The sequence below is a fragment of the Anabrus simplex genome, chromosome 1 (assembly GCF_040414725.1).
Source record: "Anabrus simplex isolate iqAnaSimp1 chromosome 1, ASM4041472v1, whole genome shotgun sequence".
NCBI classification, from domain to species: domain Eukaryota; kingdom Metazoa; phylum Arthropoda; class Insecta; order Orthoptera; family Tettigoniidae; genus Anabrus; species Anabrus simplex.
The window spans coordinates 1,283,280,030-1,283,295,429 of NC_090265.1; positions in this window are offsets into that span (position 1 = coordinate 1,283,280,030).

Consider the following 15,400-nt stretch of genomic DNA (forward strand, 5'->3'; position numbering starts at 1 on the left):
CACAACTCAGAAAAACACATTTTGCACCTTCAAGAACTTTGGAATCATTAAGAGTAACCTTTAAAAGTACTTTGGAAATGGCGGACTATTTGTGGAACAGGGGATTTAGGTATGACCTGACGGCAAAATTTAATCAAGATCATTTGTAGCGCCATTTCGGTATTTTGCGTTCCCTTAGTTGTGACGATCACCGTTTTTACATTTACACATGCTGAAGTTTGTGTATATACCTACCAAACTCGCCTTAAATTCGGCCGCAAATGTGTGTTTAGATTGCTAGAGGTCGTCTCAGAAAATTGCGATCAGAACAAAATTTATGGGGTGATATATTTTCTGCATGGTTGGACAGCATAGACTCTATAGCGTTTCAACCCACAGACGTTGGATGCAGCAGTGATCATAGATATGACCTTGTGGGAAAATTAGTGTTTAATTACATTATGTGCCGATTCTTTTTCCGTACGAAGGGAATAAGGAAAGAGCTTCTATGGTGCAAATTAGCGAAATAGTCCCGGAAGTTCTCCAAGGTTTCGGACGACTAATGTTTTCGAGGGTGAGTTAAAACTTGTTGTACATGTCTTAGCTAAAATGAAATGCATAATAGTTTCAACTACATCTCAATACTTTGTAATTCATTTCAGAATGACTGATGTTCAAATCTGTGCAGTGGATAACATTAAGCCATTAAATTATTGTGTTTACCAGCTTCCTCTATTCAAATATTCCTGGACTGTACACACATGGCACATGAAAAGGAATAATTAAAAGGTCATTCTAGCAACTAGAAGTCTTAGAGAATTTATTTCGTATACGTTTTGTATATTGCCGCGCACGTTTATTGTATAAACGCAAGCAGCGTGGTTCACCCATAGCTATACTAGCGCAGTCTGCCGCCACCGCCTATTAACTACGAGAGAGCACTCACTTCCTCTTTCTATACGCTATGGTAAGGTATAAATGTTATGGCATCTGTTGTTGTTATTATTATTATACCAGAAAGATTTCTATTCTTGGTCTTCTTCTACCACTTTCCCCACACCTGTGAGGTCGCGGGTGCGAACTCTGTACAAAATGTGGATTTGGCCCTGGTTTACGGCCGGATGTCCTTCCAGACGCCAACCCTATACAACAGGATGTAATCACTATTGCGTGTTTATGTGGTGGTTGGTAGTTTGGTGTGTTATCTAAATATGAAGAGGAAAGTGTTTGGACAAACACAAATGCCCATTCCCCGAGCCAGAAGTATTAATTTGACGTGATTAAAATCCCTCTCCCGGCTCGGAATCGAGCCCGGGACCCCGGACACTAGTAAGATTTTCATGAAACCCATTTTCCAGTGAATAATACAGTGATGATATATGGTGCGGACTTCAGTGTTAATATCATAATCCTGATTTTAGTAAAACTATTATCAAACATATCGTTTTATTTACTAGCAGTGGATGATAACTACATAAAGATACGAATGGCATCGCAGTAGGCAATTTTAACGTCATTAAATAAATAAAAAAATAAATAAATAAATAAATTAATAAATAAATAAATAAATAAATAAATAAATAAATAAATATATAAATAAATAAATAAATAAAAACGATTATAACTTGTTTATTCCCCTGCCTGTTGTGTTACAGATGTTATTTATTGCAAACCTGCTTATCTAGTTACCGGCCCCGTAGAGCAGGGGTAACGGGGTAACTTATCTAGCTAGTCGACCAGGGAAACGCTTTGTTCATTATAGTCCGAGCATAATATGTTCCAGCCGGCCCCGTAGTATAGGAGTAGCGTGATTTTTGCCCTGATCTGAAGGCTGCTTCGATGTGAAGTCAGCCTACGCGATTACAATTAAGGAGATATCTACCCATGCGGTAGCGGCCCCGGACTAGAAGGCCAAGAATAAGGCCGAGAGGAATCGTCGTGCTGACCACACGGCACCTCGTAATCTGAAGGCCTTTGGCAGGTCAAGGGTCTTCGGGGCTATTGTGCCATGAGTTTTGCTTTTTGTTTCAATAGGTGCATTTCGTCATTTTTAAAAATTTCATAAAAATTATAACTTAAGTCCAAATTACAAAAAGCCTACCAAATACACATCATGGGTCATAGTTTAAGATCAGAAGACGATAATGAAGCAAATTAAAGAAATAACAACATCTTCTGTCCCCTATAACATTGTCCCACAGGACCATAGAGAAACCACTGTGGTTCTACCATGACGGGAGAAGAGAAACATTAACTTATGACGGTAAGGAAATGAGAAATAATGGAAAGACATTCTGACCGCCGACGGTGGTTGTCAAATTCACCATTCCCCAAATAGAAGCTCACAGCTATGCGATATGAACTGTATAGCCAGTCTACTCGGATTGTATGTATGTATGTATGTATGTATGTATGAGGTATGCTTCTCGATACCTATGCAAGGTGACAGAATATGCGAATGTTGTAACTTAACGTATGTGGTACGATTTAGACACAGATACTATTTGTAAAACTCTCCCACATGCATTATTTTCAACTCTGAATGTACTTTGCACGCGGTTTTCTTTATATTCGTATGTATGTATTATTATATCAGTAATTAATGCGCGAGAATTAGTATATATTAATGCAGTTTTGAGTTATACAGAGTGTTAGGGGTATACGTTCAGATATTAAGCTAGTCGGCAAAGAAAAATACATCTCACAATATATGCTATGTACTTTTTACCTTGTCCTATTACTTTGCCCATAACTGAGCCAAATATTTCAGGACCTAATGTGTCTTAAATGGCCGTAGGAGGATACGCTTGTTATGTCATTCTGTCCACGCATAGTGGAAGTACAGTAGTAGAGTATAGGTCTTGTTGAACCTGTTTCTTCCCGCAGGCAACACATGTTGTTGTGCACTTCCCCTAAAGGCTTGGCAAGTAGGAGATGTTGACTCACGTGCCAGGTCACTTGCTGTGGTCGAAAACCGGTCTAGGGTACTCTGTGTGAAATGTACACAGAATACTTACAGTGACGTCGAAGATCCGTACCAGCACATGCATGCGAATCAAATGTGTAGTTGTGTGTGATTTATAAGACGTCAATGGCATTACTCAGTGATCCAAGCTGACAAAATGAAAGGAAATAGTTAATAAGTAATGAAAAATGAGCGCAATATTTCTGTGCTGTTATTGCGACAGTCTACGATGAATTTCTGACAACAGGCAATGCGAGTTGTCTATGCTTATTCATAAACTTTTCAGGTCAATTAAAGGACGATGGACACTGAAAGAAAAGGCTATATAAGTATTCAGTGAAATTGTTATTAATGAGACAAATTTCAAAAACCGTAGTTGCATCCATCGTGAACATTGCTCGAAGGAAAACGAGCTACTGTGGAATTGCCACCGGGCATTTCTAATAGAAGGCTTATTCTTCCTAATCTGTTTACCTCCAGGGTTGGTTTTCGCTGGGACTCAGCAAGGGATCCCACCTCTACCGCCTCAAGGGCAGTGTCCTGGAACATGAGACATTGGGTCGGGGGATACAACTGTTGAGAATGACCAGTACCTCGCCCAGGCGGCCTCACCTGCTATGCTGAACATGGGCCTTGCGGGGGATGGGGAGATTGGAAGGGATAGACAAGGAAGAGGGAAGGAAGCGGCCGTGGCCTTAAGTTAGGTACCATCCCGGCATTTGCCTGGAGAAGTGGGAAACTACGGGAAACCACTTTCAGGATGGCTGAGGTGGGAATCGAACCACCTCTACTCATTTGACCTCCCGAGGCTTAGTGGACCCCGTTCCAGCCCTCGTACCGCCTGTCAAATTTCGTGGCCAAGCTGGGAGTCGAACCCGGGCCTCGGGGGGGGGGGTGGCAGCTAATCACACTAACCACTATACCACAGAGGCGGACATAACGCTAATTACTGGACAGTAAGTGCCGATAGGTAAAATGATGTAATGGACCCGTTTAATTAAAACTTCTGTAATAATAATGTTACTACTACTAGTAATAATAATAATAATAACAATAATAATAATAATAATAATAATAATAATAATTTCTACAGGTAATTCGGAGGACAAGTCCGTGGGTACGCTCCTCAAAACCTGGCTTTCAAAAGATCAGATGGAAAACTTGCACTCAGTAATCAGGATAATTGTCAAGAATTAGCACTTTACTTCGCTGATCTCCTCAACTGTCCAGAGCCCCTCACAAGATTCCCTCAAGAACCCCCAAGGCACACTTTCCCAGAATCTCCACCACCGACAGAGGAAGAAATCCGCGGCCACATCCTCAAACTTAAAAACAATAGGACCTCCGGAGAAGATGGCATCATTGCGGACTTCTGAAAAATCTTGGACCTAACTCCCTCAAGGAGCTCACTCAAATCATTACAGATATCTGGCAATCGGAGGAATTACCTCAGGACTGGAAGTGCGCCCTCATCCACCCATTACACAAAAAGGGAGATAAGACTGACGTAAACAATTACAGGGGCATTTCTCTTCTCCAAGTGACTTACAAAATTCTTTCAGCTTGCCTTTTGAAGAGAACGCAAGAACAACTTGAACAAAGTATTGGCGAATATCAAGCAGGCTTCCGCCCTGGTCGCTCGTGTGCAGAACAAATATTCAACTTGAAGACAACACTTAAATACAAAGCATTGAGGAACAAACCGGTCATCTGCATTTTTGTTGACTTCAGGAAAGCGTACGACTCGGTTGATCGACAGTCTCTCTTCGTTGTTCTTGAGGAACTGGGGCTTTATTCCAAGACCCTCAACCTCATCAAGGCAACACTCACTGACACTATCTCCAAAGTTAAATTCATGGGGGAGATCTCTGAACCATTCCCGATTAAAACTGGCGTCCGACAAGGTGACGGCTTATCTCCGCTTCTTTTCAACCTCGTCCTAGACAAAGTCATCCGCGAGTGGGAAAAGGTATTGAAAGACATGGGATACTGGCGCCCCATACGACTAGGACGACCCAAAGACGGTATTGAGATATCATGCCTCGCTTTTGCAGATGACCTGGCCATACTTACAGATGATGTATTCACAGCCGTTAAACAATTTGAAACCCTTAGCGAATGTGCTAGAAAGGTTGGCCTACAAATTTCCTTTGAAAAGACCAAGTTCTTCTGCTCAAAATTTGACATCCAAAATTTGAACACGACACATGGGCAAATCAACCGAGTACCACACTTCAAGTACTTGGGAGAAATACTTGAACCAACGGGAGGCGAGAAGGCTGCCCAGAAAATTCGCCTACAAAAATTTCGGAAAGCCTACGGTAGGGTTCACAACATATACAATAAAAAGTGCTTGTCCCGCCATGCAAAGATCAGACACTATAATACAGTAATAAAGCACGAAGTCTTATATGCCAGCGAGACCCTTAAACTAAACGGGAAAGGTGACCTAGAAAACATTTTAAAAGAAGAAAAAAGAATCCTGAGGAAAGTTCTCGGCCCCCGAAAAACAGAAGATGTATATAGACTGAGGTCACGCAAAGAGACAGAAGAGCATTCCAACATTGCAGCAGACATCCGCAAAAGACGTCTGAAATTCTATGGGCACGTCCACAGATTGCCGGCAAGTAGACTGACACACAAGATTCTCACTTACATAGAACATCTAAAAAATATTCCATGGGTACTAGAAGTGAGGAAGGATCTGGAAAAAGCCCAGATAAACCCAAATGACACCGCGGACAGAAACCTTTATAGGAAAAAAATTAATGGATGGAAAGTGCAACCAGAGAACGAAGTGAAAAAGAAAACTGAGAGCTGTTTGGCAACTCAGAAAACAGAATCGTTAGAGCTTTGCGTGATCCATTGGGTCCATACGCACATGATAAAATAATAATAATAATAATAATAATAATAATAATAATAATAATAATAATAATGATAATAATAATAATAATAATAATAATAATAATAATGTCTTTACGTTCCACTAACTAATTTTTACGGTTTTCGGAGACGCTGAAGTGCCAGAATTTTGTACCGCAGTATTCTTTTACATGCAAGTAAATCTACAGACACGAGACTGGCGTATTTGAGCACCTTCAAATACCACCGAACTGAGCCGCCATCGAACCTGCCAAGGTGGGATCAGAAGACCCACGTTCTATCGTCTGAGCTACTCAGATCGGCATTAGAGCTTAGAGTAAGTTCGTCATGCGGTTAGGGGCACGCAGTTGTGAGCTTGCATTCTGGTGATAGTGGGTTCGAACTCCACTGTCGGCAACCGGGAAGATGGTTTTCCGTAGTTTCCCATTTTCACATCAGGGAAATGCTGGGACTGTACCTTTATTAAGGCCCCGAACGCTGCCTTTCCACTTTTATCCATTTTCCCTCCCATCGTCGCCGTAAGACCTATTTGTGTCGATGCGACGTAAAACAATTTGTAAGTACATGTTTCGGTAATTTCGGAGACAAATCTGCAATAAATATTAGTAATAATTCGGACTTGTTAAAAGTTCACTATTTTCTTTAGTGTTTTCTGACAGAGTACGAGCTACGAAGTTTGAGTGGGGCGATTAACTTTTATTTTCATAATAGTAATAATAGACTAACACAGTTATTGTAATAATATTGCTAGTGGCTTTCCGACGGATGCCAGCTGACGGCCACGCGCTCCTAATCGCACGGCCATCTCGCCCAGTAATAATAATAATAATAATAATAATAATTTTGCCCACAGGTATTCTTTAACGTGCCTGTAAATCTACCGATCAGAAGCGGTTGTATTTGAGCACCTTCAAATACCAGCGGAATGAGCCAGGATCGAGCCTACTAAGTTCATGAAACCAATGCTTGAACCGTCTGAGCCACTCAGCCTGGCAACGTTTATTTTGATACGTTTAATAGACACTGCAAAAGCAGTAGTAAGCTAGAATGGTTCCATTAAACATGTTCTTTTCGTTTGGAAGCACGAAAAGAAGGTACGTTTAATTTATTTATTTTTTATAACATGTCCCTTATTGGTAGGAAGCAAAACGTTCGATGTTGTTTGTCAATTTAATTCCGATACTACTCACTTGGAAATCCCATCGTATGCTTTCTTTCGTTGACGTAAGAAACTTTATTTACGTACACGTCAACACGGCGTGTTTCTGCATACGGTGAGTTGGGCTCCCAAAAATCCATGATATTGAAATCACACTGTGGGACAATTTTCCACGTAAGCAGTTCGACAAATGCACTAGACCTGTCACGTGCCGATTCGGTTGTCTACTGTTCCCTGCGACGGGGATGTGGATGGACGGGTTCCCCGCGCCATACTTGAAACCGACTAGAGGTATGAGCTGTCTGACCTTGACCTGAATAACAGCTGTCGGAGATGCGAATTATCGTCCGTACTAGTACGCGAGTTACTTCGTAGTAGTAGCATCAGTAGTAGTAGTAGTAGTAGTAGTAGTAGTAGTAGCAGTAGTATTTGAATAATGCCAGTGTATGAATACCACAAATACCCTCATATGCTGCTAATGTATCGTGCGGCAGGACAGAACACGGGTCGCCTTCCATGAATCTATCGGAAAAGGCTTCCCAACAGACGGGTGCCGAATCCAGCAACGATACTTGCTGTACTGCAGCGTATTCGCGATACAGGTTATGTTACATCACGCTTTGAAAAACGAGGGCTGAACGGCCACGTGTAATCCTAGACGCGGGAGAAGACATCGTGACAATACTAAACGATGATCCCGGGCGCCGTACGCGTAGCATAACACGTGCCGTTGGTGTACCAACTTGGACCATACGTAGGACACTGCATGAAGAGCGAATGCATCCTGACCACATTCAACGGGTGCAGTGTCCTTCACAGCTGATTACCATTTTTTTCGAGTTGATGTACGTTGCCACGATACAGATAGATCTTACGGCGACGACGGGACAGGAAAGGGGTAGGATCGTGAGGAAGCAACCGTGGTCTTAATTAAGGAACAGCCCCAGCATTTGCCCGGTGTGAACATGGCAAACCACGGAAAACCATCTTTAGGCTACCGACAGAGGGGTTCGAATCCACTATATCCCACTCATGGGCTGTGGAATATCCCTATTCCAGCACCGGTTCTGAATTAATACCTGGATGGGTGTAGTAGGAGGTCGGTTTCGTGGACTAATCGTCTCTTTATTAATGTTACCTTGTTCCTGTAGATACAGTACGTTACTGGAGCTTTCAGAGGACGTGTCGCTTCCACCACGCAGAACCACGTGGATTTTACACGATAAAAAAGCAAAGCAAAGTCATCTCCGTATAGGCCATGAAGGCCCTTGGGTGGGTGGAAGGTAAAGGCTTCCACCATTCGTAACCTCGGCACGTGATGGGGTAAAGTGGTTAGCTCTACGCCTGGCCACCTTTGCACCCAGGAATTAACCTGGTACTCATTTTTATGCAGGCTGAGTGAACCTCAGGGCCATATGCACCTCCGAATGTGGAAATCTTGGTTCTTAAATTTTACGACTTCCTGACGGGGATCGGAACCCACGTCCTTCCGGGCAAACCGAGCACGACTTTACCACCTCGGCCAGGCAGCCCCTGGATTTTACACGATGGTGCGAACATATCCTTAACGGTGGACAGGACGATGTGGAACTATCAATTGATCAGCCAGATCTCCAAACCTTATTCCAATGGATTTTTACGTCTGGGGGAACATGATACACAAAGTATATCGAACAGAAGTAACCACTTCGGATGACTTCCGTGAAGGTATTGTTTATGCACCAGAGGCTATTCTGAACAACCCTGGTGTCTTGGCTCGAATGCTCACAACTGAATTCGGAGAAGTGAAGCCTGCAGAGAAGCCCAGGGTGATCACTTTGAACAATTTGCTACGAGTTTTACTGTGGTATGTCAGATGTTACGCAATTTCTGCAACCTAATGGCTTGGGACTACAGTACAGAAACGATATAGTATTTTGAGTCTCGATAGTTCGATATTCTCATAAATTCGAGCAGAGAAATTGAAGTACCGGTAACAAAAATTATAAATCGAGAGTTTCAGTGCGCGAGTGCCTTGTACGTGGCGAAAGCTGAACACAACACACGGAAGACGTGTTTGTTAAACTGTAGACGTAGACCTTGAACTCAGTTCGGTAGTTCCTCAATCCTACCCTGTACGTGGTTTGGATGATTTACGTGTGTTCGAGCATTTTATATTTTGTTTCTTATTCACTACGAGTTAAAACAGAAGACACTTTGTTTTCAAGGGCCGATGACCTTAAAACAGCAATCATCATCATCATCATCATCATCATCATCATCATCATCATCATTATCACCTATACAAATTTCAATAAAATGATTGTTTTATATTCATCACTACTGAAATAGGAACTATAAGTTAACATTTAACTTAAGAAGGTTGCCTAGTGTGTTTTGTTAATTTACAAAATAAAGTTCAAAATTTCTTATAGTGTAAGGCAATCTGTATGTTTTTGTTTTCTAAACTGTTGTCCTATAACATACGTACAATTTTGTACACAAGCGTTTTCGTGTACGTTCGTAAATCCGTGCTTTTCTATTCGAGATAGTCTTGTTACCGTCCACATGGAATTACGGAGCCGCTACTGTATCTTAGTTCATTCTTTTATACAGCAGAGTGTTACTAATGCGACTGTAGTTCCTACGATCCACGCCACTCTTATGTCTGTGTCACTAATGTGCGCGTTGTTCGGCTCTGTCCTGCTTAACTATGTGGCTCTCGTTATCTTCTTCTTACTCCTCTGCTACTGCAGCCTTATGTCTTAACAGGTACACTGTATTCTACCGACATCATCTTAGCACGCAGTAGCGTAATCTGCTGCGATTTGTTATTAGCACCATCATAGTAAAATGTAGGATGTAGTTGTGGTGGAATCTTCTTGGATACGTTCGACATCTGTGAATTGTGTATAATTTGATAACTTATCTGTACTCATGAAAGCGAGCGTCGGCCTGGCGTTCAAGTTAATAATTAAATGTCTCTAACGTGTAACCTTGTTTCTTAGATTTTTTGATGTGCATGTTTGATGTTTATACACAATACGAGATTACAGCTGACTCATCCCCACGAGCTTGACCTGGTTCTCGTCTTACGCATAGTAATCAGTAGTTAACTAGTACGACCGATGTTGCCTCACGTGACGTACATTTCATTTTGTTTCTTTTTAAACCACGCATCTTTTACTATTTTCTTACACGTATATCAGCTTTTAATGACCGGATAATAATAATAATAATAATAATAATAACAACGTTAAGTGCTTTACGTTCCACTAACTACTTCTACGGGTTTCTGAGACGCTGAGGTGCCTGAATTTAGTCCCGCAGGAGTTCTTTTTATGTACCAGCAAATCTACCGACACGAGGCTGACGTACAGTATTTGGGCACCTTCAAATGCCACCGGACTGGGCCAGGTTCGAACCTGTGAAGTTGGAGTCAAAAGGCCGGCACCTCAACCGTCTGAAGCACTCAGCCCGGATAGAGGCACGAAATGTAGGTACGTTTGATTTATTTAGTTGTGTAACATGTCCATTATTGCTTTGAAACTAAACGTTCGATGTGTTGCGATAATTCAATTCCGATGCTACTAATTTGGACATCCTATCCCATGACTGCTTTCGTTGGCGTAAGGAACTGCCATCTTTCTTCTACCTTTACGCGATGCACAACATGGTTCGTATCGTATTTCACGTCCCTGCGCGCCTATCCCAACCAATAGTTATATCACACGCTCGTACAAATCCAGCACCGACACAAGTTTTCAGGTCATTTCCATACTCACCAAACCACGGGGCTGATGACCACAGATATCCCAATCCCCCTAAAGGACGTAACAGCAAATGAACCAGTATTAACGTTGAGAATTCGATACATCTCTAGGGTCTGAAACCGATGGCCAGGGTTGTCTGAAGCCCCTAAGACGGAAACTAAATACTAACAACAACAAAACCAGTCTGGCAAGAATGTAACGTAACATGGCATACACTACTGTAGTAGCCGCCTTCAGCTGTTATCGTAGTTCAGTTGCTCTTAAACATAAAACCAGTTTGACAAGTATGTTACATAACATCTCGTACATTGCACAGGTAGCGTTCAGCTGTTACGGTAGTACATTTGCTCGTAAACATAAAGAGAAACCAGTTTGGTACGGATGGCGCGTGACTCGCCTGTTATCAAAGAGAAACTATTCATTCACAAGAACAGGGCATACTACCTATTCTAAAAGCATCGTATCTCTTTGCTCTCGAAATTAACTTGCGAGGATTACTCAAAGTTTGAAATTAGTGGTTCGTCACATCGTTCTCTATTGCTAGAAGAAATATCTACAGGTATACCCCTAACACCCCGTATAAAGCAAGTGTTTCCTTTCGTAGTAAGTATGTACCGTCTTCAGTCGTACCCTAAACAGATCAGAATAGGCATATACTGCATTATTTCCAGTAAAATGGATCCCTTACACCGAAATGACAAGTAAATGTAATGAAGTGAATGAACTGAAATGCAATCTGAACTGAAAGATAATAGTCTCACCATTATCTCTAACGGCTAGTTCACGAATGTTCTCATATACTTTCAAAAATCCAGAAATAGGATACCTGAATGTATATCATGTTATTTTAAAAATACTATACATTAAATTATAAACGAAATATCAACTGAAATCTCAGGAATTTTTGTCAATCATAAAGTTACTTATTCTATTTCACATAATGCCTTCATCGAACTTAACGTAATTATTCTGATTACTTTACGAGTAATGTATTGTGCTCTGCAAATTAGTTGTATATTTGTGTAATGTCTCTATTATTATTATTATTATTATTATTATTATTATTATTATTATTATTATTATTTCACCAATTACGGTGCGTGAGAATTATAGTAATATATTTATGCACTTTTAAGTTATATATAGCAGGCGTTTTCTTTCGTCGTCGGCCTTTCATGTCCTTACGAACGAATAAAAATGAAGCTGTCAAAATCCAATTTTTCTCGAGCACTTTGCAGATGGCTTTCGAAGAGGTATGCATCACGATATCTATGCAAGGTGACAGAATATGCGAATGTTGTAACTTGACGTATGTGGTACGATTTAGGCATACATACTATTTGTAAAACTCTCCTGCATTCATTATTTTCAACTCTGAATGTACTTTGCAAGCGTTTTTCCTTATATTCATATGTATAAAGATAGAGAAGATGAGAAAATCCGTAAGCTGCTCCGAGTGGCTCAGATTGTTGAGTATTGGGGCTCTCTGAGCTGCTTAGATCCCGCCTCAGTCCAATAGTATTTGAATGTTCACAAATGCGCCTATAGATTTAGTGGTAATGAAAATAATTTCCAAACGACAAAATGTCAACAACTCCACGTCTCCGCATAATCGCAGAAGAAGTTAGTGGGACGTCAAACCATTAACATACTTCTCCTTTCCATCCTGAGCGTCGTTTCATGTCTGAGTTCCAAGGATGCCCATAATTTCATTTGTCGTTAAGAAATACAAGTTTGAATAATCCCTAAAGTCATTTCTTATAATTTTATTGAATTAGAAGATCTTCGATTCTCTATGAACATCATTAAGGGAGTAAACAAGGAGGGGCCGTAAAATAAACACTCATAAAACATGGTAATTATCGAGCAAAAAACACCAACGCTGTTTTCACCCTGTTAGCAAACATCATTGAAAGGGTATCATATTTCAAATATCTAGTTTGATGGATAACACAGGAATGGTATTCAAATATAGAAATCAAAGCCAAAATCAGCACTGAAAAAAAGATGTTTCTAAATAAAACACCTTGTATGCAACAGTGTCCTCCAATTCAAAATTCGTTGACGGGTATTGATGTCTTATGTATTATGCCTCTGCTGGTGACACCTAGTGTTTACAGTGCTCTACAATTGTGTCACTTCCATGGACCTTTCTAAGTCTCATCCTTGGCTCTGACAATATGAAAGTGACTGACGTATGAGCGATGCTAGTAATGCTATTCCCCATGAAGCCAGTTCCTGTTTTGAATGGTGTTAAAATGTTGCTCGTAGGGTCGGTTGGTGCATGCATTTCAGTGGGCTTGGCAGACTGATATGTAATAGCAACTCTGGCTCGGTGAGGAAAGCAACGCGAACCTACCTCACTACTCATTTCCCTAGTACGCTCTCCAGTGATGCCTATGCCATCTATGACAGCTAATGGTGAAGCTGTTGAGGATACAACCAGCCTTCGGGCTGAGGAGTGAATATACATACATACAATGAGCAATGCCTAATGGCATGTTCATAAATTTGACGTTTTTTCAATATGTAAATGGCTTCCTATGGCCTCCAGTCGAATAGCTTATGTGTTTCTGACAATGTGGTAAAGAGTGCAGCACTATGTGATATAAACACGGAAGATCGTTCCTTTTGCGAGACGAGTAGTATTATCTCTCTAAAGGGTATCTTTGCTTTGTTTATGGGAGATGAATTAACAATGGAGCCCACACAGAGCAGAGCTGCATTCCTATCTTATAAATGGATGTTTAATTTATTCAAACCTAGCTCATAGTAACATGCATCTTATTATTTTGATTATTCATATCGCAGGTACGTTAATTCTTGTTTTTTGGTTCTGCAGTTCTTTAGTATTACTATTGGCCCTATTGATTATGCCTGATCGATATGCGTCTTATGCCCCAAACAGAATGAATGGAACGTGTGTCTGTTAATACGTTTGTGACTATGCCATGATGATAACTGAGTCTAAAAGTGATTCTATTTATGTGCACTGCATCGTATGGTATTTGGCCATTAAATATATCTGTGCTCCCCGTGTCGACTGGAAGCTCCATTCTCGTCGTACGGGGCACGTGACATGGTGGTTTTGAGTACGGGATTCTTCGGATCTCGTTGTTATATTGTTTGCGTCGTGCACACTGCTGTCTGGTGTACGAGAGACCTGCAGTTCGTGACCAGGTGAGTCACCCTATATGGATTGGTGTTGGACTTTATTCATTAGAGCGACCGCTCGTATTGCCTGCCGTACTGGCATGTGTGTGTGAGTTCGGGAGTGTGTACGTGAGTGAGGGGAGTGGAAAGATGATGTACCGGTCAGTTCTATTTTCGTTTTTAATTTTGTTTCTGTACCTTATTTTTGTTCTCGGTACAGTATTACTTTTTGTCTTGGTCTCTGTCTCGGGCGCTTGCTTGCCCGTGAGGCAGCCATGTTTGTTTACTTTCATTCTTGTGGGCAATGCGCGTGCCTGTGTTTTGTCCTTTGATTTTAAATACACATCTTTGGTCCAGAGACATTCATCTCTCTGGCGTGATATTGTCTTTCGTATTTGTTTTACCTGCCTTTTCTTCTCCATGATGCGGAGAGGTTTTTTCATAGAGATATGGCTATTGTTGTTGTGTTTATATTAAGCAAAACCGAATATCTATGCCTGAAAGAAGTCAATCTCGTAAAAAGGACGACCTAACTGGGCCGTGTGAGCTGTATTAATGCCTGCAAATGATGTAACGAGGTTATATTTGAGGCGGCGAGCTTGTGATAAATGTTTTCTGTATCTTGGAGTTTAATTACGTCGCGCTCACGTTATAATGTTTTGACATCCATTGAACGAGGTATGCTTATGTTACAATCCTTTTCCTTTTTTAAGTTATTGACACTATTTTGCTTATCTGTTTCAATTTTACTTTATCAATAAACCCCCTTTTAAGTTTTATTCGGATTTTATTGCTGTAGTATTAGACTGATATCCTTTTTCATCAATAGTGAGGGACGTTTTCAGCTAAAGGCTGTGTTCTCCTGGCCTTTCCTAGTCGTGGTCCACGCCTCATTTTTCCTCTACGTGCGTATCATTTTACGTCTCACGTCATCAGTAGGGAACGGGGTGGTGCAACATACATACATACATACATACATACATACATACATACATACATACATACATACATACATACATACATACATACATACATACATACATACATACATACATACATACATACATACATACATACATACATACATACATACATACATACATACATACATACATACATACATACATACATACATACATACATACATACATACATACATACATACATACATACATACATACATACATACATACATACATACATACATACATACATACATACATACATACATACATACATACATACATACATACATACATACATACATACATACATACATACATACATACATACATACATACATACATACATACATACATACATACATACATACATACATACATACATACATACATACATACATACATACATACATACATACATATATACATGTTTTATCGGCGCTCTTTAACAGTGTCGAAGGATGGGCACTTAAGGCTTGGTCAATAAACCGAGTGCAAATCTTTGAAATGTGTATGTATCGCAGAATACTCAATATCTCGTCAT